This window comes from Orcinus orca, chromosome 15 (assembly GCF_937001465.1).
Source record: "Orcinus orca chromosome 15, mOrcOrc1.1, whole genome shotgun sequence".
NCBI classification, from domain to species: domain Eukaryota; kingdom Metazoa; phylum Chordata; class Mammalia; order Artiodactyla; family Delphinidae; genus Orcinus; species Orcinus orca.
Window position 1 is genome coordinate 24,806,544 of NC_064573.1, and position 27,863 is coordinate 24,834,406.

At 52.9% G+C, this 27,863-nt stretch overlaps 1 protein-coding gene across 6 annotated transcripts in view; it reads right to left on the minus strand.

The window, feature by feature from the left end:
- Positions 1 to 27,863, minus strand: part of CTIF (cap binding complex dependent translation initiation factor) — a 301,292-nt gene that overhangs the window by 227,934 nt on the left and 45,495 nt on the right. The window lies entirely within an intron of this gene.

Sequence of the window (27,863 nt, forward strand, 5' to 3'; positions counted from 1 at the left end):
AGGTGAAGACTGTAGGCCTTCATGTGATCTTGCAGCCCTGCTAATGCTGCATCTACTGGGACACGCGCTACACTCAGTCTGTAAGGACGCTACACTCAGTCTGTAAGGACGTGACTGGCTTTTAATGATACGACGTTGAAAGGCAAGGTGGGTGGCCTGGGAGGGTGTGGCCCAGCCATGGTCCTCTGTAGGAGAATGACTCCCTCTTCAGCCCTCAGGCCCTCTCCCTGGGGGGCCTGGCATAATGTGACCATCATTCCAGGGATAGCTGTTAAAGTCCACCAATAGAACTGCTGTCCCTCCCCAACTAGACCAGGTCAACCCAGCCGCTGCGGGGGCCCAGGCCTGCAGGGACACCTCCACTGTCCACGCTTGCTCCCAAAGCTCCCTCCCGATCCACCTGGAAGTTGGGAAGGCTAGAACCATTCTCACCACTAGGTCCCTTCCCACCAGGGACCCTCCCCCTTCCTCTGGACAGGCTCTAGGCCTGATGGGAAAGGGCTTCAAAGCTTGTCTGGTGTCCCTTCCATGGTCTGGAAATCAGTGCTCTCCACAGGGAAGCCTGTTCAGCAGAGGAAGCAGAGGCTGCACATGGCTTCACCACCAGAACTAGCAGAACAGTCTTCTACCCAACCAGCACCATTAGATACACAAAGACCCAAGTAACGTATGCACGGGGCTCTGAGACCACAAAGGGCTGCTGGCACCTAGAACAGTACTGTGGATAATAAAGGCAACATCCCAGTATTTTCAAAGGAACACCTGCATTTCAAAACCTTGGATTACTGAGAGTTTTTTAGGACACAGTTATTCACCGATAATTAAGGGCTTGTTGCGTGTTTAACGGTAATGAAACCAAAACAGCACAAGGAATGTCCTGCTGGGTTCCGGAAATGCTGCTGAGACTGAATGCTGACTCCCTCCCACCCTCGCCAGGCTCCCGGGAGTCTGTGCGGACCATGGGGAGGAAGAACTCCCTGGGGAGACACACATTCTCCAGCTGGTCTCCCGACTCGGGTTTTGGCTTTCGGCTGCTGCATGAGACCCAGCCTCCCTTGGACCCCAGGCCAGCTGTAGCGGGTGTGCGCTGGGCTCCTGAGCTCAGTGGCCTTAGGGCTCATGGATTTGTCCACCTGCCCCAGAGGGAGGAGTCTGAGGTTTCAGGGTTGGGTGAGGGAACCCAGGTGCGGAGGCCTGGGTGGCAGTGAGTGTGCAGGTAGTTCGCTCAGATTGAAATAAGCATGCCTAGTGGTGCAGGGCCACAGGAGGGGGTGGGGGTGGGGATGTCCAACGCCCCTTCCTGCACCTGCCATTCAAGGCCTACAGTGGCCTTACATCCCTCCCACCACCAACATCCACCTGCTCCAATGGCTGCCTGTGCTTCCCTCCGGCCCCCTGGCCACTCTGCTCCTTGTCCCAGGTACAAGCCGTGTGTGGCAGGCAGGTAGACCTCCTAAGAGGGTCCTGAGTGTATACCTTTCCCCCAGCTACTCAATCAAACATTAACCTAAGAACTCCTGGGAAGGGATTTTGCAAATATAATTAAACTCCAAATCAGCAGACTTGAAGAGAGGAAGAGTATTCAGGGGGGCCTGATCCAATCACACGAGCCCCCTAAATCCGGGGCTGGAGGTAGAGACAGCGTTGCTGGCCTGAAGAAGGAGGGGTGCGGGCAAGGATCCTGGGCGGCCTCTAGAGGTTGAGAGCAATGCCTGGTCAACGACCCACAAGGGAAAGGTGCTTCCGTCCTACAACTGCAGGAAGTAAGTTCTCCAACAACCAATGAGCTTGGGGTCAGGTTTCGTCCCCCAGAGCCTCCGGACCAGAACTCAGCCCAGCCGACACCTTGATTTCAGCCTCCTCCTATACCGAGCAGGACTTCTGACTTTCAGAACTGTGAGACGATAAACGGGCATCGTTTAAAGCCACTCCATTTGTAGTTATTTGTTACATGGCAATAAACCACTAACACATGATGCTTCTACTGCCTCTGTGCTTTTGCTCACACCGTGTCCCTCACCCAGAGTCACCTTCCCCTTCCCTCCACCTGCCAAATCTCGGGGTCCTAACACTCATGGAGTGCTAGAACGTTAGAGCCAACAGGCAATTAGCCCAACGGGCAATTAGCTTTAATAGCGGCCAGTGGGCAAAGGATGCACCCAGCCTCGGCCTAGGGGCATGGCTACGGCGACCCCTAATAGCAGGAAAGGCTAATGTGTACTGAGCCTGTATCGTGGGCCAGGCACTCTCCTCAGCACTCCACATGCCTTCGTCCACTTACCCCTCACCATAACGCTATGTAATCGATATAATTATACTCCTTAGAAGAGAAGACTGAGGTTCAGAGAGGTTAAGTAACTTGCCCAAGTTCTCACAGCAGAGCTCCAGGTCCAGTGACTCCCCATTGCCTCTTCATCCCACCTCCTGGCAGCCTGCTCAGGCCCTCAGGACATCTCCCACTTCGCCCTTCCTCAATGCCCTTTGAAAGCCCAGGGAATCCCTCAAGTGCTGTGTGTGTGTGTGTGTGTGTGTGTGCGTGTGCGTGTGTGTGCGTGTGCGTGCGTGTGCGTGTGTGTGCGTGTGTGTGTGTGTGAGTGCGCGCGCATGTCTTAACCCCCACTGGGCTGCAGGCTCTAGAGAGCTGGGCCCTGTGCCTAGCTCAGTGCAGGATCCTGGCCTCAGGGGGATGGGATGATAAGGCTGGTGTCCAGAGAGGGCTGAAAAGGAGCCGCCTGCAGAAAAAAGCCAGTACCTAAGGCCGCACCTATTATTCCTCGAAGACTTAAGATCTTATCACAGGCTTCTGGCCCACATCACAGGTACAGGCAGAGGGCTGGCTTCCGTAGGAACTAGACAGGAGCATTTCCAGGAGGCGCGGCCCGCAGCAGCAGTCTCTGTCCTGCTCTGCTGGGCGCTCCCAGGCTCTTGCGGGTCTGTCACGGGGCCACACCACCGTCCTGTCAGGGAGCCCAGGGGCAGAAATCACCCCTCACTGGCTCACTGAGGAAAGAGACCGGCATTGAGACACACTGCCACCCTGGAGAATTTTGGTGCCCAGAGAGAGAAGGAGCATGCCCCACACTGGCCACTTGCCTTGGAGGCCCCCTCCTACTCCAGTCACTGCTGCCCAGTCAGATTCAACATGTAGCCTGACAGCACCTCCCCTCAGCTGCCCTGAGCGCCTTCGGCCCAGCCTCCTCTGACACACACCAGCAGTGCCTGCAGGAGCCCACCTGGCACCTGGAACCTGCATCCTAGAAGTGGGAGGAGCTGACAGCCCCTGGGGCAGACCTGGACGGGGACAAACATTCCCTTACGGTCCTTCAGCGGGTCCCAGTGGATGGCCCGGCTGCCCACAGTGGCGACCAGATCCATAATGCCCCTTTGCCAGCTCTCCCTCCTTCCGTGTTACTCTCCTCAGGGACTCCTGTTCTTGGGGTACTTCTGGGAACTCTGCTTTCTGAGGGGGAACCGGGCTAACATGTCACTTGGGCTCATTTCTACATCCTAGAATGAGCCCCAACCGGGGTTCAGGTCCCTCCTTCAGTAGAAAAGACCCAAGTTTTATCTCTTTAGCAGAGAAGAGGGAGGAGGGAAAGAGAGGGAGTGCAGCTACGTTATCCGTCTCCTTGGCTGTCGGTCAGGCATTCAATCCCCCAGTTTCTATAGGGGTGAAATACATATAGCACAAAACGTACCACTGTGACCATTTTCAAGTGGACAACTCAGTAGCATTAAGTCCATTCACAATGTTGTGTGGACATCACCACTATCTATTTCCAGAACGTTTTCATCATTCCAAACAGAAGCCCTGCGCCCACCAAACAACCCCCCATCCCCCATCTCAGCCCCTGGCAACCACTCTACTCTCTCTCTCCTGAATTCGGCTCTTCAATGTGCCTCATTTTGGTGGCGTCATACAATATCTACCCTTTTGTGACTGGCTTATTTCATTCAGAATGTTTTCAAGATTCATGCAGGTTGGAGAGCGCGTCACAATTTCACACCGTTTTATGGCTGAATAATACACTGTGTTACAATAACACACTGTATGTATGAACTACAACTTGTTTATCCATTCATCCATCAGTGGACATTCGGGTCGTTCCCACCTTTGGCTATTGTGATTAATGCTGCCGTGAACATGGGTGTACAAGTATCTGTCTGAGTCTCTGTTTGCAATTCTTTGGGGTATAAGCTTAGAAGTTCCACCGCATTCTTAAGGTAAAAAGAGTGAGGAGGCACAGAGTAAACTTTCAGGCTAATGGAGACACAGGGAAATAAAGGGATGCTTTCCTCCAGGACTTGTTCTGCTCCCTTCCTGCCTGTGCTTTGGGGTCTCCTCCTGGCTCCGTTTCTCATTCACAGGAAGATCAGGATGGGAAACCCCCAAACAGCTGGGCTGCTGGCTAAGCTGAGAGCCAGCAAGAGGAGCTTATGTTTTAATGATCAGTGAAAGTGATAAGGGGGACGGGACCAGAGGAGGAAGAAAGAGAGGAGAAGGTGGAAGAGGAGAAGAGACACCTCCCCTGGCTGCAGCCATCCAGGATGCAGCATGCAGAGCTGAGTCCAGATCCCAGGAACACGCCCTGCAGCCTTCCTGGCCCCCCTCCTCGTCCCGCCCTGCCCCCATTCCCTGCCAGGTGACGGATGCCGAGGAACAAAAGGGCAGACAGCAGGAGTGGGAGAAGCGCTGAGGCCGCACTTTGCTGTAAAGGGCAGGCAGCCCAGAGCCTGCAGGAGGGAGGGCGGGGCCTGGGTGGGCACAGCTGAAGGAGGGGCACGGAGGGGCTGAGGCTGCAGAGCGGTGTGGCTTCCTTGGGAAACCAGCACTCGGCAAAGGTGCTTCAGCTGACACGGCGGGCTCTGCCTGAGGTCAGGAATCTCGCTCCCCCCATCCTCTGGGCCTGCCCGCCTTGCATCCTTCGTGGGGCTCACAGCGCTACACCGGGGGCCAGAGGTCTGGAGGAAAAGGTAGGGCCCAGAGACAAGAAGCTGGAACTGTCCCAGCCCTCTGAGCATCCTTTCCCACCCGCCCAGTGACAAAAGGCATTAGCAGCGGCAAATGTAGCCAATCCCCTTAAGAACAGCCAGGCATTAGAGGCGGCACCTCCTCCCCCAATCCGCAGGACCAATTCCATGACCTGCCAACCAGATGAGACTCCTCTGTTTCGCTGCCTGCTAGCTCCTTCCTGGGGAATCCATCATTCCGGGCCCTGAAAGGGCAGCCCCACGCCCCTCACCCTTCCTCGGACCCTTTCCCCTCAGGCCCTCAGCACACAGCTCAGCTGGGACCTCAGAGAGGAAGCCCAGGGCTCATTTTTCGGCTTTCCGTAAGGGGCCCGGCCACCTGGCCCACAGGCCGGCTGCGGGGAGCTGTGCAGTGCAATAGGGGGCTCGCTCTGGGCTCCTGAGATCAGTGGCCTGGGGACTCATGGGTCTGTCCATCCAGCCCAGCAGGACAGCAACTCCGCAGATGGATACAGGCACATCTGAGCTGTAGGTGGGCGGCAGGGCCCCGCCAGTCAGCGGCGCTCCCCTGGTGCTGAATCGCATCCACCCACCACATCTCCACCAGCACGGCCTCGCTCCCCCAGCCCGGACCCCCTCCAGCAGTCGCTCCTGGTTACACACAAGGCCCGCCCTTCTCCCCTTCCCTTCCCAACACAGTGCTGGCAACTGCCACCTACACCCAGAGCCTGCAGGAGGGCTCTCTCCTTCGTGTCAGGCAGCCCCCAGGGCAGGACAGGGCTGGGCCAGGCCTCCCGCTTGAGCGTGGGAGGAGAGAGGCCAGTTGCCAGGGGAGGAGGACACCGACAGCCCTCCCTGAGGAAGCCACGGGAACCCCCTTCACAGGGTCCTGCAGCCAACCTTCCCCTCTGAGTTTGGCCCATGCCTCACCTCCTGCATAAACAGGACTCAGGCAGAATGCCTTTCCCCCAAGCCTGCAGCCCTCGGGCCCGGCCACTCGTGTCAGTGCTGGCCTGGGGACTCTGGGCCACGCTGGTGTTCGCCAAAGAAAGCAGGGGGATTCCGGGGAGGCCTCTGTGTACAGGAGCCTCAGGCCCCCAACCACCAGAAGTAGGAAAGTTTAGAAACCCTCAGAGCTGGAGGCGACCTCACACATCAGCATCATTTACCGTCTCAGGAGTCAGGACACCAGGTGTCCTCTACATGTCTGACACCGGTGTAACCCTTGTTACTCAAACATCAGACGGGGGCTTCCCTGGTGGCGCAGTGGTTGAGAGTCCGCCTGCCGATGCAGGGGACACGGGTTCATGCCCCAGTCCGGGAAGATCCCACATGCCGCGGAGCGGCTGGGCCCGTGAGCCATGGCCGCTGAGCCTGCGCGTCCGGAGCCTGTGCTCCGCAGTGGGAGAGGCCACAGCAGTGAGAGGCCCACGTACCGCAAAAAAAAAACACATCAGATGGGGGTTAGCTAGGGCGGTGCTTTTCAAACTGCAGGTCTCGGCGGTTTAGCGGCTGCAAAATAAACTTAGTGTAAGGCAAACTCATGATCTCAGCATTAAAATTATACAACTAAGTTGAAAATTCCAGTGAGTAACACACATTGTAAGTGGAACTATTGTTTCATGGAACTTTTGTCTCATCTAAATACACCATGGAAATGTATTTCTTTCTGTGAGGCGTGGTCAAAAGAGTTTATGAAAAGTGGGCCAGAGCAGTGCTTCCCAAACTTTGCTGTGTGCAGCGATCACACGCAATCTTGTTAAAATGCAGATTCGGATTCAGTGCATCCCAGGTGGGGCCTGAGAGCTGCATTTCTAACAAGCTCTCAGCTGGTGATGTTGCTGCTGGTCAGGGACCTGGCTTGGAATAGCCAAGATCTAGAAAACCTGTCACATCCCTTCTACCCATTATTCAGCTCTTCCACCCTGGCTAGAATATGGCTGGATTCTCCATCCTGATCCCCTGGCCTGCTGGCCAGCTCCCTGGGAGAGGGGCAGTTTCTCTCATGGCCCACTTAGGGCCAGGCGGGACCTCAACAGGCTGAATTAATATTTATTTGTGGACCCTGGGATCACCCACCTCCACCCTGGGCTCTCGGCACCAGGAACACATAACAGCACCTGCTTAGAGTCCCACAGGGCCAAGCTGTGGGTCCAGACATACCCAAATGCTCTCAACAAGCTGGAGGGGCTTCTGAGATCTAAGCCTCATGACCTCAGTGGATCTTAGAGAATCCAGCCCCTTTACTGAGCAGATGAGGACACTGGAGCCCAGAGAAGGGAGGGCCTGCTGGGAGCCACTCGGATGCCTATGGATACAGCCCACCTGTAATGCAGGTCCCCAAGCCCCTGAGAGTCTGCCATCCCCAGAGACCCCCTGCTCAGCTGAGTCACCTCTCCCCTCCCCCAGCGACTGCCAACGTCTTTGGACCCCAAGTGCAGTTCTGCGTTACAGTCATTAACATCTGACAGTTATTCCTAAATAACAGACAACCCCCAAATCATTGCGTCATTTTCACACCCTATTGAACCCTCACTCCATGCAGGGCCCTGAGCCAAGCCCTGTGGACCTTTCAGGGTTTCCATGGAGAGACCAATGGGCCCGGGCCTTGCCGCTCTCTCCCCAGAGCAGCCTCTAGGAGTAACTGAGGAGCTGGACTGGTTTTCACAGTGAGGGCTCAGGCCACTGGGACCCAAGAAGACAGGAGAGACGCTGTGAACCCTTCTCTCTTCAGCATGCCCACCGCGGTAGCACCTGGAGAGGCACCTGAGAAGGGGGGCACGGGGAGAGGGACCCATAGCAGTCCATGCACAGGACACACTCCATCAGATTCCAGGCTCCCGACTGGGACTTCCTCTGGAGAAAACATCCTGAAACAGTCACTGCCCCGACCCTGCAGAGGCCTCCGCGCCAGCAGACGAGCCCGGACCAATGGGCAGAAGGGCATCGAGGGTGGGCTCTTGAGGTCCAGCCCTTGCATTATCCCTGGACCTTCCTGCCGTCCATATCTGCCCTCCCCTCCAGCCCCCGGGGTCACCAGGAGCCTCCACCAGGCTCCAGGGCCAGACTCCCCAGCCGCTCCCCCGGCTGAGCACAGACTGCTTCCTGACACCTTCACGCCCCCCCTTGCGCTGTCACCCAACTCTTATCCTGCTCTTGAATTTTTTATGGGTTTTTATCTTGTCTTGACAAGACTTCATGGTCTTTCGGGGCCCCGCTTCATCCGATACCTCTCACCGTCCCAAGCCCTGACGGCAGACGGGCCTCCGGCTCCCCAGACCCCTCCCACCCAGTCCAGCATGCTCCTTCCCCGGGAGTGGGCCTCCCAGCTCCCCTGCCCACTGCTGCTGGGCCCAGGCTCCCCGCCAGTCCCCTCCCAGCTCTTAGAACATTACAGCCAAGGGTGCTGGAGGTGGACCTGTCCCATCCCCCGCTCCACCAGCCTCCAGGGTCACCTGGTCCCAGAACCAAGACTCCAACTTCTTCCCACCACATTCTAGAGCTTCCTTAAGGCAATTTACCTCAACAGGTACTGAGCACCTGCTGTATGTCGTGCCCCACAGGCTCGAGGGGCAAGGAAGTCACAGGCCTCAGGGTCACTGGCTGGCCAGCCCCATCCTTGGCTGGGGTCAGGCCGCTTCCTCCCTGCCTCCTACTCCTAAGATAGGGAAATGTGATGATTCTGGGTTCCAATGCTGGCTAAACCAAGCTCTGTAACCTTGGGCAGGCCGTTTCCTCATCTTTAAAGTAGTCTGATGATAAAAGTACCATCTCATAAAATGTTGGGAGGATTAAGTGAAAACGCATGAGAAGTGGAGCGTGTGGGCCCCGCCACCGGCCTTGAAAAGCTTCTGAGTTGACGGACAGAGTGGAAACTCACTCGGAGAACGCCGGAAACAGAGCCCAGGGGTGTCCTGCTCTGAACCCGGCGATGCACCTGGGAGAGCACCTCAGGTGAAGGCCACAGAGCTCCTCCAAGCCCGGTGGCCCAGCACCCAGGCCTTCCTTCTCAGGTGACACTCTCCCTCCAGTGTCTCCCTCGGGGTAACCAGGGTCCCCAGTCATCTTGCTCCCTCCTGGCAACAGCTTCCTGAACCAACCCAGCTGGAGCGGTGACAGTACCAAGTGGTTTCAGAGACACTGGCGGGGGTCTCGGAAGCCTGTCCCTTGGGGGGCTGTGACCCTGTGGGCCTGTCTCACGGCTGGGAAGATAGAGCAGGCTCCGGGAACTGCATCCCTTCCCTCTCCCCTCCCATTCTCCAGGACCCCTCGATCAAGCCCACCTCTGGACGCCACCCTGCCTACCCCAGCTCACCGTGACCTTGTCCCTCAGAACACCCACAGGAGCTGCTCACTGGGCCCTTCGGCCTCTGTCCCCTGCCACCTTGGATGACCAACACTTCCCGCACAGGAGCATAAACACAAAGCAGAGACTGCAAATGCTCATTAGGGGCCATGTCAGGACCACAGTGTATTTCGTTTGGTCTGTCCTGTATTTTTTAAATATTCAAGCCAATTTTATAAACCAAAAGATTTCACGTAAAAATCCACATTTCTGATTTTCTTGAAAGACTGTGAGATCCAGCAATATTGGCCTGCCTCCCAACATTACAAGTGTCAGCTAGAGCTAAGCAGGGCTGAGCCCTTCAGACAGGGCACGTGATCACCAGTTCTCCACAGACCCCAATGCTCCCTAATGTCTCCCCACGGCCTACAGCCATCACTCTCACGCGGCTGCACTCACTCACATGTTACCTGCCTGGCCCTCACAGACATCCGCATTTGAGACCCCGCCCCCACTACAAGAAAGAAACTGTAGGTGGTCTATGACCACAAAAATGAAAAGTGTCCCTAAGAACTTGGAAATCAAGAACAAGGACTGTCCCCGGGGAGTTACAATGTGAAATCAGTACGTGACAGTCCAAAATAGAAATATGCAAGGTCACTGCAAAGAGGGAGGTTTCCGGACCAGCAGGACACTACCCTAACCTGGTTGAAGACAGGCCACAGAGCTATTATAGGGAGATTGTGTCACCCTGCAGGGATTGCAATGACAGAAGGCAGTGTACCCCCAAACTCTGTCCAGGGAAAGGGGTGCCCCTCCTGGGTGTCTTGAGGGAGGTCCAGGTAAAAGGACAGGGCTGTCCCACTGCTCCCTATGATGCCTCCACCACACTCCAGCTCAGCCCTGAAGTGGTCTGAGGGGCTGCCTCCTTCCTCAGCTGAACTACAGGCTCTTAGAGGCCGAGGACGTGTCTGCTCATCCCCTTGTGCCCTGGGAGCCAGACCTGAACCCACTGTAGACTTTCAGTTCATCATTGAGTATTTGATGCTAGATTTCCAGAAATTAGAAAATGGACAGCAGGTAACTGCTGCTCTGTCCCTTTGGTATTAACACACAGGCAGCTGCTGGCTGCTGGTAGGAGAGACGGGTGGCGCGTTAGCAGTGGAATCACCTGGTACAGTAGCTGGGGGTGGACCCCTGTTCGGCTGAGTAGCCTGCATGTATCACACACAATGCTTGAGGCCCACTGGACAGCAACCACAGGAATCTCGAACTCGATCCGGTGCCCAGGCTCTTATCACTCTCCCTGCATTCCTCCAGGAACCACAGGCAGAACTGAACAGCAAGAGCCCAGGAGTGTAAAAACCACAGAAAATGGAAGACCAGACCCCTGATTCCTGGAGTGGCCTCCAGGTCCGGAGCCAGCACACCCATGCTGCCCCTGACTTTGTTTGGAGGACGCCCAGAGGGCTGCTCAGGGCCAGCTGCCTTTGACCTTTACTGAAGCAGGAAGGCAAACCATCAAGACTGTATTCCCCACAGATCGCTGGTTTCCAAACTACTTTCCTCTAATACCATACTTATCTTTCAAATTAAATTATACACGGCTGAGGGGCTTCCCTGGTGGCACAGTGGTTGAGAGTCCGCCTGCCGATGCGGGGGACACGGGTTCGTGCCCCGGTCCGGGAAGATCCCACATGCCGCGGAGCGGCTGGGCCCGTGAGTCATGGCCGCTGAGCCTGCGCGTCCGGAGCGTGTGCTCCGCAACGGGAGAGGCCACAACAGTGAGAGGCCCGCGTACCACAAAAATAAATAAATTAATTAATTAAAAAAAATTAAATTATACACGGCTGCCCAGCTGCCCCGATATAGAAAAGATAACAGCCAGCATTTATTGAGCATTTACTATGTGCGAAACCCTGTGTTAAATGCTTGTCACATATGACTTTAATCCTCAAGACAATCCTATAATGTAGGCACCTTTTTGTCCCCACTGTACAAATTAGGAAACCGTGGCAGAGAGGAATTGCCCAAGGTCATCTGTTAAGAGGCTAGCTGAGTCAGGACTTGAACCCAAACAGAGGGGCTCCAAGATACAGTTACTCTGATTAAACAGAAGCCAGGAGCCCAGAACTCCACCCACTCAACGTGCCCATCCTTGCCCAACATCCCCCATGAGCTGCTGTTCCCCATGGTCACTTCTGAAGTGGGCCCTGAACTGCTCCAGGTCAAGGCTTTGTGCCTTTCACAGGATAAGAGAGTAAGCTACCATCAGATATGAACCACTGAATCAGATCTGAAATTATCTGTCCAGGCTTGGGAGGGGGCTCTGGGCCTCCTGCCCTTGGGTCTGCGCAGCCCAGCACCATCCTGCCAGTCGCCTCTCAATCACCCTGTGCATGAGGGAGACAGGTGTGCGTCACTACTTCCCTCTTACACATGGGGACCCTGGAGCAATGTGCCTGTGCCTTAGCGACAGGAAGGACTGCAACCCAGGTGTCCTGACTCCAGCCCTGGGTGTCTCCCCAGGACCAGTAGCAGCTCAGAGTCCCACTGCTTTGTGGCACGAGCCAATAAATCACTGACTGTTCCCACCAGCTTGTGCTGTGATGGGGCAGAAGCTCTGAGGGATGAAGAGGAAAGGGACTGGATGGAAGGGATGAAAGTCCTACGTGATACAGGGACTTCTTCTGGAGAGAGGGCGTGGGAAAGCCAAGTTCTGCAGACCACAGACATCTGCTGGCTACGGCTGTTACCTTGTAGAACATGGAGCCCAACTACTGAGATCTCGGCAATGACAGCCACACCAGAGATGAGGGCTGCTGGCCACGGCCATGTTGAAGGCTCAGGTACAGGAGTTTTCCTGGGGTTGGTTTCCCCCAGGTATTTTCTCTCTGGGACACGTTGAGGTCACATAATTAGGGAAATAGGCAGCCAGGAAATCTGACCTCCAGATCACTCCCATTGGAACCCACTAGAGTGTGTGTTCTCGTGGACGTGATCATTTTGTCTCTCCCATCAATATACTTCCAGGGCCCCGCACAAAGTAGGATTCCACAGAAGATGGATGGAAGGACTGTGGGCTCCCGGTGAGAGGGCCACTGTGACCTAGGAGCTCTCCCTGGGGGCTAGAGTGGGGCAGCTGCAGCAAGGACTCCCGGACGCAGCCAGATGCCTTGCAGAGAGGAGAGAACCCACCTGGCGGCAGGTCCCAGATGGCTGCTCTTATTAGGCCATCACAGTCATTGGGCTCTATTTCCCATTAGCCCTGCAGTTAATTTCCCTCACTAGAGTGTGGTAGCAGCAGATCACCTCTTTACGGGCACACAGCAGGAGCAGTCTGTAGCCAGTTACAGCCACAGGGAACAGGCTGAGTGGTTAACTGGTAGATAATTAACCGAGAAATTCCCCACAGCCCTCTGCAAACTCTGCTGAGATGGGAGAAGGGGATCTGCAAAGCCAGAAAAGGGCCTCCACTGGCTCAACAGTCAACGGATTTCACTCCAGAATCCTGGGAGCTTAGAAGTAGAAAGGCCCTTACAAATCACTGAGTCAACTGTGGGTGAGGATGTGGAGAAACTAGAACCCTCATATGCTGATGGTGGGAATGAAAAATGATGCAGCTGCTTTGGACAACAGTCTGGTAGCTCCTCATATGATTACACATAGGGTTAATATAAGATCCAACAATCCGATTCCTAGATATATATATACACACACACACACACACACACACACACACACACACACACACAACCAAGAGAAGTGAAAATACGTGTCCGTACAAAAACTTGTACATAAATGTTTTTATTATTATTTAATTTATTTATTTATTTTTAACTTTTGGTTGCGTTGGGTCTTCATTGCTGCATGCAGGCTTTCTCTAGTTGCGGCGAGCGGGGTCTACTCTTTGTTGTGGTGTATGGGCTTCTCATTGCGGTGGCTTCTCTTGTTGCAAAGCACAGGCTCTAGGCACATGGGCTTCAGTAGTTGTGGCACGTGGGCTCAGTAGTTGTGGCTGGCGGGCTCTAGAGTGCAGGCTCAGTAGTTGTGGAGCATGGGCCTAGTTGCTCCGTGGCATGTGGGATATTCCTGGACCAGGGCTCAAACCCATGTCACCTGCTTTGTCGGGTGGATTCTTAACCACTGTGCCACCAGGGAAGTCTAGTACTATTACTAATAATAGCAAAAACATGGAAACAACCCAAATGTCTGACAACTGATGAATAGATAAACAAAATGTGGTATATTCAGGCAATGGAATATTATTCGGTCATAGAAAAGAATGAAGTCCTGATACATGCTACAGTGTGGATGAACCTTAAAAACATTGTGCTAAGTGAAAGGCACAAAAGACCGTAGATTACACAATTCCGTTCTTATGAAATGTCCAGAATATGGAAATCTATAGGGACAGAAAGTAGATCAGTGGGTGATTAGGGTGTGCGGGTGAGGGGATGGAACAGGTGGGCAGGAGGGCAATAGTTAAAGGGTATGGGGGGTTTCTTACTGAGGTGATGAAAGTGTTCTAAAACTGACTGTGGTTGTCCATATCTGTGATTATACTGAGAAGCATTTAATTGTAGACTTTAAATAGGTGAACTGTATGGTATGTGAATTATATCTCAATAAAGTCTCTTAAAAAACTAGTGTATTTACACAAGTTGGTCCCAAGATAATTGCCTTGGGTTCGAATCTCTGGCTGAGTAGCTTAGAGACCTACCCAGAGAAAACTATAGCTGTGAGAATCAACTAAGACTATAAGTGAATAGAAGAATTTCAACAAAAAGCCTAAAAAACTGAGTCCAGATTCCCCCTAAATCTGACAGAAATGTTTGCAGCTTCCCTAGAAGGGATTCTGCTGCTTCACCAAAGATAGAATGCATCTCCTGGTGCAGCTCCATTCATCTATCCATTCATCCATTCTTCCATCCATCCATCCATCCATCCACTCCATCCACCCACCCACCCATCCATCCATTCACCCATCCCTTCATCCATTTATCCATCCACTCATCCATTTATCTGTCCATCCATCCATCCCTCCATCCATTTATTCATCCATTCATCCATTTATCCATCCATCTACCCATCCATCCATCCAACCATCCAACCATCCATCCATCCATCCCTCCATCCATTTATCTGTCCATCCATCCTTCCATCCATCCATTCATTTAATAAGTACCTACTCAAGTTTGATTTTAGGTGTTAGGATCAAACAGGAAAGTAACCAGGCAATTGATATCATGAGTTAAGTGTTGTGGGCCACAGAGGTGCAGCACCAACACATGGGATGAATGTTATTTTTATTAGTTTGTTCTAACTGACCAAAAAATGCAAATAAAACTACTAGATATTAAAACCAGGAGAATCCTTAGAAAGCCAAGTCGTCAATTCTAAGAGCCACCATTATTTTATAAGTCACAAAGAAAAGAAAAAAATGCTGCCAATTAAACTATGACATAATGCCTTAATGACAAGCCTGCACGCAGACAAATTGGTCACACGAGCCTCACATAGCTTTGCGGTGGTTTCATCTCTTCTGAGGGATTTGGAAATTCCTCCTGCCTTTGGTGGCACGCATGAGACTGATAATTCCTGCTGTTTTACAAGAAAGTATGAAATTGCAGTTCTTCCCCCAACAACAAATATTTGTTTTTCTAATATCAAATCAATGCCCCACTACTGCTTCCATGTCCCTCTGTGTACACAGTAACATTTGGTATCAATAATAAATTATAGTGAGATCTTTTGGAAGACATTTTGAGTGCCAATCCACTTAACAGGTGGATGACCAACGACACACCCAATTCAACTGAGGTCATGACAGTCTGAACAGCAGGACCACGTTCACGCCTGCTCAGGCAATGACAGCTATGCCACGTGACACACCTGCCATGTGGCTAGCAGCCATCAATAGTAAGATGTACCCTGATTTCAGAGATATTAACATGTGGGGGGAAAATCATGTCTCCTAGAAGCAATGAAATGGTCAAGTCATTCCCTCATATTACAGATCAGGAAACAAAAGCACTGTGACATGACACATCCCAAATCATGGAGCCAGGACTAAAACCCTTACTAGTTGAGATTTGTGCCAGTGTGTTTCCTTTTTACTCCCTCAGGCCCCCTCCAGGAGACTGCCATCTCTAAGCTTCTCTTACATTTTCTTGCTTAAAAAAACCCAAAACATGCAACTAGAGATATCATACTAAGGGAAGTCAGAAAGAGAAAGACAAATCCCATATGATATCACTTATATGTGGAATCTAAAATATGGCACAAGTGAACCTACCTACAAAACAGAAACAGACCCTTAGACATACAGAACAGACTTGTGGTTGCCAAGGGGGAGGGGGGAGGGAGAGGGATGGACCGGGACTTTGCGGTGGTAGATGCAAACTATTACATTTAGAATGGATAAATGACAAGGTCCTAATGTATAGTACAGGGAACTATATTCAATATCCTGTGATAAACCATAATGGAAAGGAATGTAAATATATATATATGTGTGTGTGTACAACTGAGTCACTTTCCTGTACAGCAGAGACTGGCACAACATTGTAAATCAACTCTACTTCAATAAAAAACAACAACGAGGGCTTCCCTGGTGGCGCAGTGGTTGAGAGTCCGCCTGCCGATGCAGGGGACGTGGGTTCATGCCCTGGTCTGGGAGGATCCCACATGCCGCGGAGCGGCTGGGCCCGTGAGCCATGGCCGCTGGGCCTGCGCGTCTGGAGCCTGTGCTCTGCAACGGGAGAGGCCACAAGAGTGAGAGGCCCGCGTAATGCAAAAAAAAAAAAAAAAAAACAACAACGAAAAAAAAGCAAACAGTCTTTTAGAGCATACCCAACAATAAGATGAACATATCTGTACAAACAGTCATAGTCCTACAAGCCCATGAAGATGGGCTCATTCCAATGCCATCTAAGGGACCATGTTAAACGTGCATGTAGGCAAAGAAGGACCATTAATTTACAGCTGCCAGGAGACTGCATTTCCACTCCCCACAGGCTGGTCCCCAGGCTGCCATCCAACAATATTGTGCCATGTTTATAAATGAAGGTGGCCAGGTGTTTTTCTCAGAGTTACACACTCTCCCTATAAGTGGGGGGCCCCGGAAGACAGCTTCTCCATCAGATCGCCTATAAGAGTCCAGAAACGGCCTTGCTGAGCCTGATGTGAGAAATCACTGTGTCTATTGCATGCAGACAGAATATGCGAGCTCAGGAAACTGCTAAATTAATTCTCAATATCTAACCGTGCTGCTCGCATCCTGGCAGTATATGTGGCTTACAGGGTACTGGATCAGGATGGGGAAAAACACATTTTTCTTTTGTGAGCCTGGGATTGCAGAGCTGGCCCCTTGACATGAGCACAGATTAACGCGATCAAGTCCTCTGTGCTTCAACAAAAAAGTCCTTTTTCTTTTCCTATAGCTGGATTAAAGAACAGGCCTAAAGCCTTCAAGGTGAGGACAGATCCAGTTAAAGAGAGCTGAGATCTACTTCCCCGAGTGGAAGACCGAAGCCTGAAAACTGAGCCAGATATGGGCCTGCCCAACAAGGATGAGGACAGCGGCCAGTGGAAACAGCCAGTCCACGCGGCTGACAGCAAGGAGGGCACTGCTCGGATTTCAGCAAGAGTCACAGCCTCACCAGGGACACCAGTGTAAAACGGAACTAACATGAGATAAGCTGCCTTGGGACTGATGTAACGGGAGGCCACTCAGGGCTGGAATACTGGGGAAAAAGGAAAGAACTAGTTACGGTGCAAAAGGTAACGAAGAATTTGTGCATCATCCAGCACTGTCCAAGGGAGAAAAAAGCATCCAACGTTCCAGTCTATTTGCAGTGCCAAGCCAGGAACACAGCTGCAGACATCGAGCTGTCAGAGCTCAGAGGGAATATCCATTCAGGGCACCCCTGTGCCCTTGATTCTGGCTCTACCCTCGACTCAAAGCACAACAAACACCTGCCACTTCCTCAGCGCGTGCCAGGCGCTGTGCTAGAATCCGGGTAGCAGGTGAGACGTGGCTTCTGCCCTGAGGATCTGCCAGGGTGGCAGGCAGAAGATGGCACAGAGTAGGAATTCCTGTCAGGAGCCACAAAGACGCCGGTACAAAGGCACACACGGGAGTCAGCACAGAGTAACTGGTGGGCAAACATACTGCACGACCTCCAGGAAAGTACTGAACCCCTGGAGCCTCAGTCTCCCCAGCAGATTAAAAACCCCACTTGACAGGGCAGTTGAGAGGATTATATAAAAATGTATAAAATTAGCACAGTCCCAGGCAAACAGTTAGCAATCAATATATGATGCATATACTTGATGTGCTCATTTCAGAATCAAACATGCACTAGAGGCTCAATAAACAATGGCGATTAATAATTTGGGTGATCGTTTCACAATATATACAAGTATTGAATCGTTATGTTGTACACCTGAAACTAACATAATGTTATATGTCAATTATTCCTCAATAAAAACAAACAAACAAAAAAACCCAACAAAACAAAACAAAAATAATGATAATTTGTGCGGGAGAGAAGGTCAGGGAGCACCTACCTTGAGTGACCCTGGAGGAGGATGGGAGGTCCGCTGGGTGGGGGAGGGGAGAGGCCCCAAGTGCAGGGACCGCATCACCGAGGCACCACCAAGCCTGTGTACTATCCCGTGAGGCCTTGACCTCCTCTAGGGCCAGGGCCACGCCACTGCCTCCTCTCACGATGACCACAGCAGCCAGCCCAGGCAGCTGGGCACAGCACAACTTGCTGCATGAAACAGCTCCCAAGGGCTTCCCTGGTGGCACAGTGGTTGAGAGTCTGCCTGCTAATGCAGGGGACACGGGTTCGAGCCCTGGTCTGGGAGGATCCCACATGCCGTGGAGCAACTGGGCCCGTGAGCCACAACTACTGAGCCTGCGCGTCTGGAGCCTGTGCTCCGCAACAAGAGAGGCCGCGATAGTGAGAGGCCCGCGCACCGCGATGAAGAGTGGCCCCCGCTCGCCACAACTAGAGAAAGCCCTCGCACAGAAACAAAGACCCAACACAGGAAAACTAAATTAGTTAATTAATAAACTCCTACCCCCAACATCTTCTTTTAAAAAAAAAAAAAACAGCTCCCAAATCCTCATTCCAACCCACCGGGCAGAAGGAGCTGAGGAGTAGGGGCTGGCCTTTGCCCCCATGTACAGTCATGGAGGCAGGGACAGGAAACCAGTTCTTCCCAGGCCTGCAGGCCATATGACCACCATGCTGGGCCCAAATGGGCGTATCAACTCAGCTAAGGTGACCCTCACAGTAGGGACTTCCGAGAAGCTGTCCCAGCCTGGGAGCACCTGCTGGGTCCCATCGCCTCTAGCCGGCATCCCTTCCCTCCCCTGCTCTGCCTGGCAGTGGGAACCCCCGTGTGTGGCCCCAGAGGGAAGATGTGGGTCAGGACCTATGACCCCAAGAGCAGCCTGGGTCACCACTGGCTGAAAGAGTGCAAGACCCCACTTTCCCAATTCATCCTCATGAGCGCTGCTGAGCCACTAGGACGAAGAGTGTGAGCAATCAGTGAGATTATCCGTACAAAGTGCCAGCCCTCAGAGCTGTCACAGGTGAGACAGTAACTAGTGAACCCAGGTGTGTGTATCCGCACAGCCGCTCGCTCAGCCCAGGCATCACACACTCATCTACAGCATCCGTGCTGCTTCCCTGCTGGTCCCAGCTCCCCGCCACCCACGCGCTCCCAAGTAGCAGCTACTAGTGACAGCGCACACCTGTTGTGTGCCAGACACCCTTCTAAGTGCACTTCATGTTTTACTGCATTTAGTGCTCACTCCCACAGATGCTGTTACTGTGTCCATTTGACAGTGAGGGAAACTGAGGTCCAGGGTATTATTGGATGCATTGGTTGTCAACGTGGTGAGCGGCCCTCTTCTGGCCTCACATACGCAAAGTGGACTGGCCACTTTGTGGGTATCACAGGCTGGAAAGCTTTGGGGAACACTATACTGGCTCAGGAATCACCCCCGCAATGAAAGGCTGTGAGGAGGGGCCAGGGCACCCACTTTTCAGAGCCATCACCGCGTTGAGGGTCTCATCCGTCTGCCCAGGACACAGGCGCTGCCCTGCCTCCCGATAATGGGTGTACCTGGCACTGCGCAGACTCTAGAAGGAGGAGGGTCTCCAAATTCCCTTAGGAACTAGCTAGGTGCCCTGTTGACCTGGGCAGTGCAGAGGCCCGGCTGAGCAGGAAAGGAGCTGGCGTGGAGGGGAATAGACTGCTGGGCGCTGAGATGCCATCATACCCAACAACAGAGACGGTTCCACTGGGGCTGCCGCTGGATTTCTTGCCCCCAGGAATTTGTGAAGGACTGTAGCAACATAGGAGTGTTCATGTTGCCACGTTATGGCGGGGGGGGAAACACATTTTTAGGTATGCTAGGATCCCAATCACATGAAAATGCACAAAAAATGACTGCAAACAAGAAATATCCTAAAACATCTCTCAGAGGCAGAATTAGGACTACCTTTTCTGTATTTTCCTCTTTTTTTTCAAAAATAAGCTTTTGGTCTTTTTCTAAGTAAGAAGAAACAAACTTTGGTTTAAGAGAAAAAAAAAGTTGGCTGCAGGGTCCCTCCGGCCTGTTGATCACCAGGTTAGAACGCTGGCTGGGTGGAGCCTCTGCCATCCCAGACTCAGGCGGCTGGTCACGCGGAGGGCAGCCCCCTGCTGCGAGGCACCTGCCACGCGTCAGGCCAGCAGAGCTTTCTGCTGACACCCTTCCGGCAGGGACACTGCCTTATTTGCAAGGCCTTCCCACAGCCATGAGCTGTCTGGCACAGAGGTCATTTTCTTCTCTGGCAATGCACGAGGGCCCCTGCTGGGTGGACAGCATGCTGTCCATCTGTCGCCCTGTGCGTCACCGCTTAATCTAGAAATCTGCTGACCTCGTGCAGAGCCAGAGGTGGGGGAAATGGGAGCACCACTGGGGTTGTTCCCCACCACGCGCCCCCGTCCCTGGGAAGAAGGCTGGGGGTTGGAGGTGGGGACCAAGACATAATCCCCATAAAGCCCTTGTAACTCATGTTGAATGCTTTGGTACAGTCAGTAAACGCCACTGTTTTCATCATTGGCGCTACTATCCTCGCTCATGCTCTGGGTTCCCTCATTACACAAACCTCCCGGCAGTAGATTCTTCTGCGGGCAAAATACCAAAGGGAAATATGTTCTCAAGTTCTGATTTTAACATTTTAAATGCACTGAGATGGCACATGCCTTGATCTCGTTCCCAGCTCCCCTGCTGCCCTATGGGTTCCCTTGTCTACTCCTGCATAGGGTGTGGAGGGCGGGCAGGCGCCAGGCATTTCTGAGCATCATCAGATGGTGCCACATCAGCCTCGGCGCTGACAGGTGCCCAGCACACCTTCCCCCACCTTGCTAATGACATCACACTTCTAACTTCCTTCACACCAAGGCCCCTGAAGCCTTCTTAAACCATGAATGAGCAGAATTTCACAGACTAAATTGTATGGTTTTCATTTGTTCTCTTGTGACTTATTAAGACAACCAAGGTATGAAAAATACTTGTGGTTGCCAAGCAGGAGAAATCTGGAAACGTGGTAAGACCCCAGAACCACCTGCCGATTCCCCAGTCACTTCAGCCGGGGTTTCCCTGCCCCCCATGCTACTTGCCTACCATTTAAGAGCCTGGAGCTTGGTGCATGCCCAGTGGAGGTCTAAGGAATTCGGCTGCAGGGTCCAGGGCCAGACGGTGGGCTACAGAAGCTGAAGCAATGGAATAGGGGGTACAGAGACCCCATCATGGGCCCAGGTGGAGGTAGAGGTCTGTCTGTTGCATTGGTCGTTGGGTCTCCTCATCAGAAACTGCCCAAGTTCACAGGCTCAAGAAGAGAGAGGGCAGCAAGGCCCTCCTCTAGACCAGGGGGCTGAAGCTACATGCCAGGACGTAGGCTGCATCCTTGACTTACTCCTGTCCAGACAACACCTATGCACCCCTCAAGACCCTTCTCCCCAGGACTGGTTTTCTGGTGAGTTATCTGTTGACTGGTCAATTATCCACGCACATGTCTGTTTCCTCTTGGATGTTGTGGGTCCCTCACATCTTTTTCTTCCTCCTTTCCTATTGCCTTGTAGAGAGTAAGTGAGCAGCAAATGGATGTTCAGTGAATGAGGGAGGGAATGAATGAATAAAATCGGCCAGTCGACATATACATTAAACTGCTTCATTCAATGCTTCATCCCACATTGAACTTGCACTTCATCCTTCAATGCTTGACCTTGTTCCACCCACACCGCCCCCTCAGAAGATCAGGAACTGGAAACAGGGCCCACACGACACAAGGAAACCCGAAAACCGGGCTTTACCACCTTCAGGTTGTGGAGCTATGAGAGTGGCAGACACTTCTAGTTGAACCTGTAATATCTAGTCTCTCCTTCCTTACTAACAAAACCCTTATAATATTGAGGGAGACAATGTGCCCAGATAAAAACTACATTTCCCAGCCTCCCTCACAGATAGTAGCAGCCAATGAGATGTAAAACAAAGTTAATGGGTGGGAAACCCTTTAAAGGGACTGACTGAGCCAGCACATGACTTTTGTCCTTTCCACTTTCTCCTCCTTGTGTAGAATGTGGGCATGATGTCTGGAGCTCCCGCAGCTCTCTTAGACTATGAGGCAACTTTGGGGCTAGTAAGTAGCCACCCATTAAGCATGGCAAAGCAGAAAGACAGAAAGACCTTAGGCCCCTGATGGCTACAGAGCGCCCACACTAGACCTGGGTTCCTGCCTCCAGAGTCCTTTTACATGGGAGAAAAAAAAAATCTCTGTGTTGTTTAAACCACTGTTACTTAGGTTTCCTGTTAGAGGCTGCTGTGGTAAGGAACTCCTTAAGATGGGCTTCAGTGACCCTTGCCTCCTGCTTTCCATGCCCTGTGCAATCCCCTCTCGAGTGTAGGCTGGATCTAGAGACCAGCTTCAAACAAATAGAATATGGTAAAATGATAAGATGTCACTTCTGTAATCAGGTTACAAAAGACTGACTTCTGTCTTGCTGACTCTCCACTGCCTTCTCAGCTCGCACACTCTGATGAAGCAAGCTGCCATGTTGGAGAGGCCCATGTGGCCAGGAACTGTGGGCAACCTCTGGCCAACAGCCAGTGAGGAGCTGAGGCCTCAGCCCAATAGCCCCAAGGAACTGAACCTCATCAACAACTGTACCAGCGAGCTAGGAAGCAGATACTCCCGCAATCGACCACAGCCCCAGTCAACACCTCTTCTGCAGCCTTGGGAGGAGACCCTGGAAACAGAGTGTCCAGCCGGGCTAAGCCCAGACTCTAGCCAGCACAAAGCAGGAGATAAATGTGTGCTGTTTGGGGGATAATTTGTTATGCAGCAGTAGAGAACTGACACAGCTGCCAGTCCTGATTCTAACTAAAATCCTGGGCAGGACCCTCCCCTCCTTTGTCTTTCATCCCCTTGTCAGTAAAATGAGAGCATTGGACTGGGGGACCTCGAAGGCAGGCGCCTGCCATTTTAAAATCCCAGAATCCTGGGCTTCCCTGGTGGTGCAGTGGTTAAGAATCCTCCTGCCAATGCAGAGGACACGGGTTCAAGCCCTGATCTGGGAAGATCCCACATGCCGAGGAGCAACTAAGCCCGTGTGCCACAACTACTGAGCCTGCGCTCTAGAGCCTGCGAGCCACAACTACTGAAGCCCGCGCGCCTAGAGTCCATGCTCTGCGACAAGAGAAGCCACCACAATGAGAAGCCCATGCACCGCAATGAAGAGTAGCCCCAACTCGCCGCAACTAGAGAAAGCCTACGTGCAGCAACGGGAGACCCAACGCAGCCAAAAATAAATTAATTTTTTTAAAAATAAAAATAAATAAAAGTACCAATGTAACAAGCAAACAAACAAAATCCCAGAATCCTACAACTTACCCAAGGTCATGCCAAAGAGACCCAGGTCAGTCCATTCCCACATGACTGCTTAGTGCTACTTCTTTTGCTCATTGTGACATGATGCTTCAAGGCAGGGAAGAGAAGCAGGACATCCGGTTTCTTCCCATGCCAAGCACGCAGGGCCCTGCACCTCTCACCAGAGGCCTTTCTCCTCTTGGCTGAAGGGAGGCCGCGGGCCCAGCAAACCCTGGCAGTAACTCTTGATAATCGTCAAGACGGCTCCCGACCAGGGCCTCCTGATGAGAGATGGAGGTGGCTGGGCTAACATACAATCAAGGTTAGCTGAGCACAGAGAGCAAATGGCTTGGCTAAGCCACTGGTTTTCCAGCCTGTTTCCAGCCATGAGCTATGGGTTCATGTGTGTCCCCCAAAGTTCAGACTAACTCCCAGTACCTCAGAATGTCACCTTATTTTAAAACAGGGCCTTGCACTTCCCTGGTGGCACAGTGGTTAAGAATCCGCCTGCCAGTGCAGGGGACACGGGTTCGAGCCCTGGTCCAGGAAGATCCCACATGCAGCAGAGCAACTAAGCCCGTGTGCCACAACTACTGAGCCTGTGCTCTAGAGCCTGCGAGCCACAGCTACTGAGCCCATGTGCCACAACTACTGAAGCCCGCGCACCTAGAGCCCGTGCTCCGCAACAATGAGAAGCCACCGCAATGAGAAGCCTGCACAACGCAACGAAGACCCAACTCAGCCAAAATTAAATAAATAAATAAATTTATTAAAAAAACAAACAAACAGGGTCTTTGCAGATGTAGTTAGTTAAGAGGTTATACTGGTCTCCTTATAAAAAGGGGGAATTTGCAAACATAGACACACACACAGGGAGAATGCCAAGTGCAGATGAAGGTAGAGACATCTACAAGCCAAGAAATGCCAAAGGTTGCCAGGAAGCCACCACAAGCTAGAGGAGAGACACGGGACAGAACCTCCCGCACAGCCCTCGAAAGGAATCAACCCTGCTGACACCCTGATCTTGGACTTCCAGCCTCTGGAACTGTGAAAGAATGCATTTCTGCTGTTTAAACCACTTAGTCTGTGGTACTTTGTTAAAGCAGTCTTAGCAGACTAATACATAATCTGCACATACGCGTGCACACACACACACACACACACACACACACACACACACACGCTCACCCTGGCAATACATTTTGTGCATTACAAAAACATAACCCAAATAGAAATTAAAAGGTAAAAAAATAAATACACATACAAGTTCTAATACTTTCTGCAGGTGGGTGCTTACGCACCCCACCTTGGAGCCCATTAGTTTCAGGTGGCAACGCTGGCACTAACCACCGATGTCCCCCCCAGTCCTTGCAATCTGGAATCCATGATTCTGACCTCGCGCCTCAGCTCCCTAATTGTTTTCTTGCTGAACTTGATGTGTTGGTAAGGACTGTGCTGGGCAGGGTCTGGGTGAGGGCCCGCCCGCTGACTTCCCATGCGTGCTGGGGTCTGCTGCGGGCTGCTGAGGGCACCAGGTGAGGAGGGGCCTCAGGAATGCATTCCTTGGATGTTCTCCTCTTCCCCCTCCATCAAAAATAAACCCTGAGGGGACGCGGATGGAGCCAACTTCAGAGCAGGGCGGGGATGTCTGTCTGTTGCACGTGTCAGGATTTCTGGCTCGTTGCCCTTTGCAGCAAGGTCACGGGAGTCCACGTGGTGTCTCCAGGTGTGGAGGGCAGGGGCAGCCCGGGATGGAGGGAGGCGGGGAGGGAGGGGTGGAGAGAGGCAGCCCGGGAATGTGTGCACGCCCATTCCAGAAGCCCTGCCTGACCTTGCTCAGCCGCCCCGTGGCATCCACGCGCAGCTGCCGTAAATGCCGGTCCCCACACAGGGGGAGCTGTGGCCTCTGCCAGCCTCACCCCAGCAGGTTGGCCAGCTGACAGACCCCAAGGACCCCTCCTCACGCCCCCAACAGCTGTGGAACCCAAGCAAGGGGGCCTTGGCTGCGTAATTCATGGGGCGCCCGGGGAAAAGGAGAATGCAAGCGGAGCCTCTTGTCCAACGTAAGGATTTCAGAACAGCGACAGCCCAGGGATCAGCGAGCATTAACCCTTCTGGGTGTAGGGCCCTGTGTCAGAGCACAGGACACCCACGAAGCCGGCCCACCTGCTGATGAAAGAGGCCAGTCTGCAGCCTCGATGCTCCACACACCAGAGCTGCCAAATTAACTCTCCCCTTCCCTGCCACACATCCCAGGAGTCGGGGAGGTGGGACGGGGTGGGAGAAGGGGGAAGGTCCTGTTCCAGGAGGCCCCTGTGTGCAGAAGAGGTACTCACCTCTTTCGTCTGTGGCATCCAGTTGATGGAAAAGAGTCCCCTAAATAAGGTTTTATAGTAGATAACTGAATGTAGTTACTCAGAAGAAACAATGTGAATGACAATCTAGCGTCCCTCGGCCTGGCCCCAGCCGCAGAGGAGGCAAAGGCATGTTCTCCCCTTGGCCTATCGCCTGTGTCGGTCACCTGCCTGTTTTAGGCCCCTTTGCTACACGTTCAGAACAGAACAATATCTTTTCCCACCTTTATTTTTTCTAACCTCCCAGGGTTGTCAAGAACAAAAATACCAGGTCTAAAATCCAGGAGAACTCTAGACATATATTACTGATACCAATAACGATGACAATAAAGATAATTTCGCTGTGATTGAGTCCTTTCACACGCATGACAAACTTGCCCTTTTCTGCCAAGTCTTCTCCGGAGAAACCCCTGCTGAAATCCCTGCTCCCCGCGAGCACCCTATCGCAGGGCTTCCCTGTGCACCCTGGCCAAGTGCATACTGACCTGAGGGAAGCCCTCCTGCGGCCTCCTGAACGCTGAGAGGTGCCGCGCTCCCGCCGGACACACAGTACCCCAGTCTTTCTGGCCGCTGAGGATTCCCAGGGGGACAAAGACAGAAGAAAACTTTATCGGGCTCATTACAAAAATGTGCTGGCTCATCTGCAGGCAGGATATGGGCTCCAGGCAGAGTGGAGTCGGCCAGCCTGGATGGGCCCCACCTGCTTCCGGGCCTCCCAGCTCCCAGCTGCCCGCCATTCCCTGCTCGCATGGCAGCCAGCCCCTCCAGGATGAGATGACGCCCCCAAAGTTTTGCAATGACTCCCTTTGTTCCTCTACCCCTGGGGCCCCAGGAGCCAAAAGCAGCCTGTGAATGTCAGGCTTGGCTGCTCAGCTGATCAGAGCGATTAGTGCCAGCCACTCCCTGCTAATTGCTGTCCTCAGCAGTGCCAGGCCCTCCCGTCCACTCCTCCGGAGCCCTCTGCCGGCACACAGCCTCCGACTGTTAACAGTGACAGGAGTTGCGTGTCATGGGAACTACAGTGTCGGTGCTGTGAGGCCAACTCGTGCCAGTTATTAATCCATTCACCCAGCTGTAGAGGCCCGTGGCTTCTCCGCTGAGCCTGAACCGTTCGGGCAATGCCAGGGAGAACTACTTCCAAACTACGCCTCACAGGTGGAGAGCTTCACACTAGCGTATCCAGGAGAATGGGGGCGAAGGAGAAAACCTTACTCCTGAAACCCACAGATACTACCAGTGTGTTTCAGTGGGAAGAACACAGCGCCATCCAAAGGGCTGCTGGGTCCCTCTCATGCTCTACTATCAACTTCTGCATCTGTAAAGTGGGGTTAATAGCCCTGCCTACTTTCCCACGATTGCTGCGAGGATCAACTGAGACAAGGAACATCGTAATAACTATGTGAGTGGCTACTGAGAGCTAAGCCTTTAAACATACTCTGTCCAATCCTCTCTCTAGTCTGTAAGATGGTTCCCATCTTAGAGATGAGGAAACTGAGGCCCAGAAAGGTCCAGACACGATGGCCACAAGTGGGTAAGGGCACATAGACTGGGGCTATGGGACTGCCGTCATGGGGTGCTGAGCCCTTCCTGATGCTGAAATGATCCCCTTCCATGTGTCCTGCTCAGAGATTCAGGCCAGGCTATTTGGTGCCTGCAGGCAGCCGTTGCCTGGAGCAGCGGGCACCGCACCCGTGGGTGATCTACCTACAGACAGTTGGGACGCACGAGGTGGCTTAGTGGGAGGACCCTGCCCTGGAAGGGCGAGGGTAATTAGCGAGGCCACCGGACAGGCTCCTGAGCAGTTCTGGACTGTACAGCACAGGATGGGTGGCCAGTCCGTGGACAAGGGAGAGAGGGCAGGCACAACACAGGAGCTGAGATGTTCTGAGAGCTGGTCCCAGAACTTCCTCCATGTCTTGAGGTCTGCCTATTCCCACCCACGTGTACCTTATAACGTGCAGAATGCTGTGTCTGTCTGACTCCAAGTCTCACTCTGTGACCAATGTTTAAGTTCCCTGGGAGAGGACTGACATTCACACTACGGTATAAATGACTAACACAAGCAGGTTTCAGTGGGGGGCTGGGGGTGGGTGGTAAGCAGTGGCAGAAGCCAAATGGAACTGGAGAGTCTGAAATGGATGTCTCTCTTTTCCCAATTACGGTGCCGCCAGGGGTGCTGGTCATTCTTTTCCCAGTCTCTGGGAAAGCTGGTACCTGGAGGCACCCCCATCCTGATGACAGCATGGTCTCCTGGGCAGCATGGTTCCAGGGAAGGGCAAAGGACTTGGATTCCAGAAAGGGCCACCCAAATCTAGT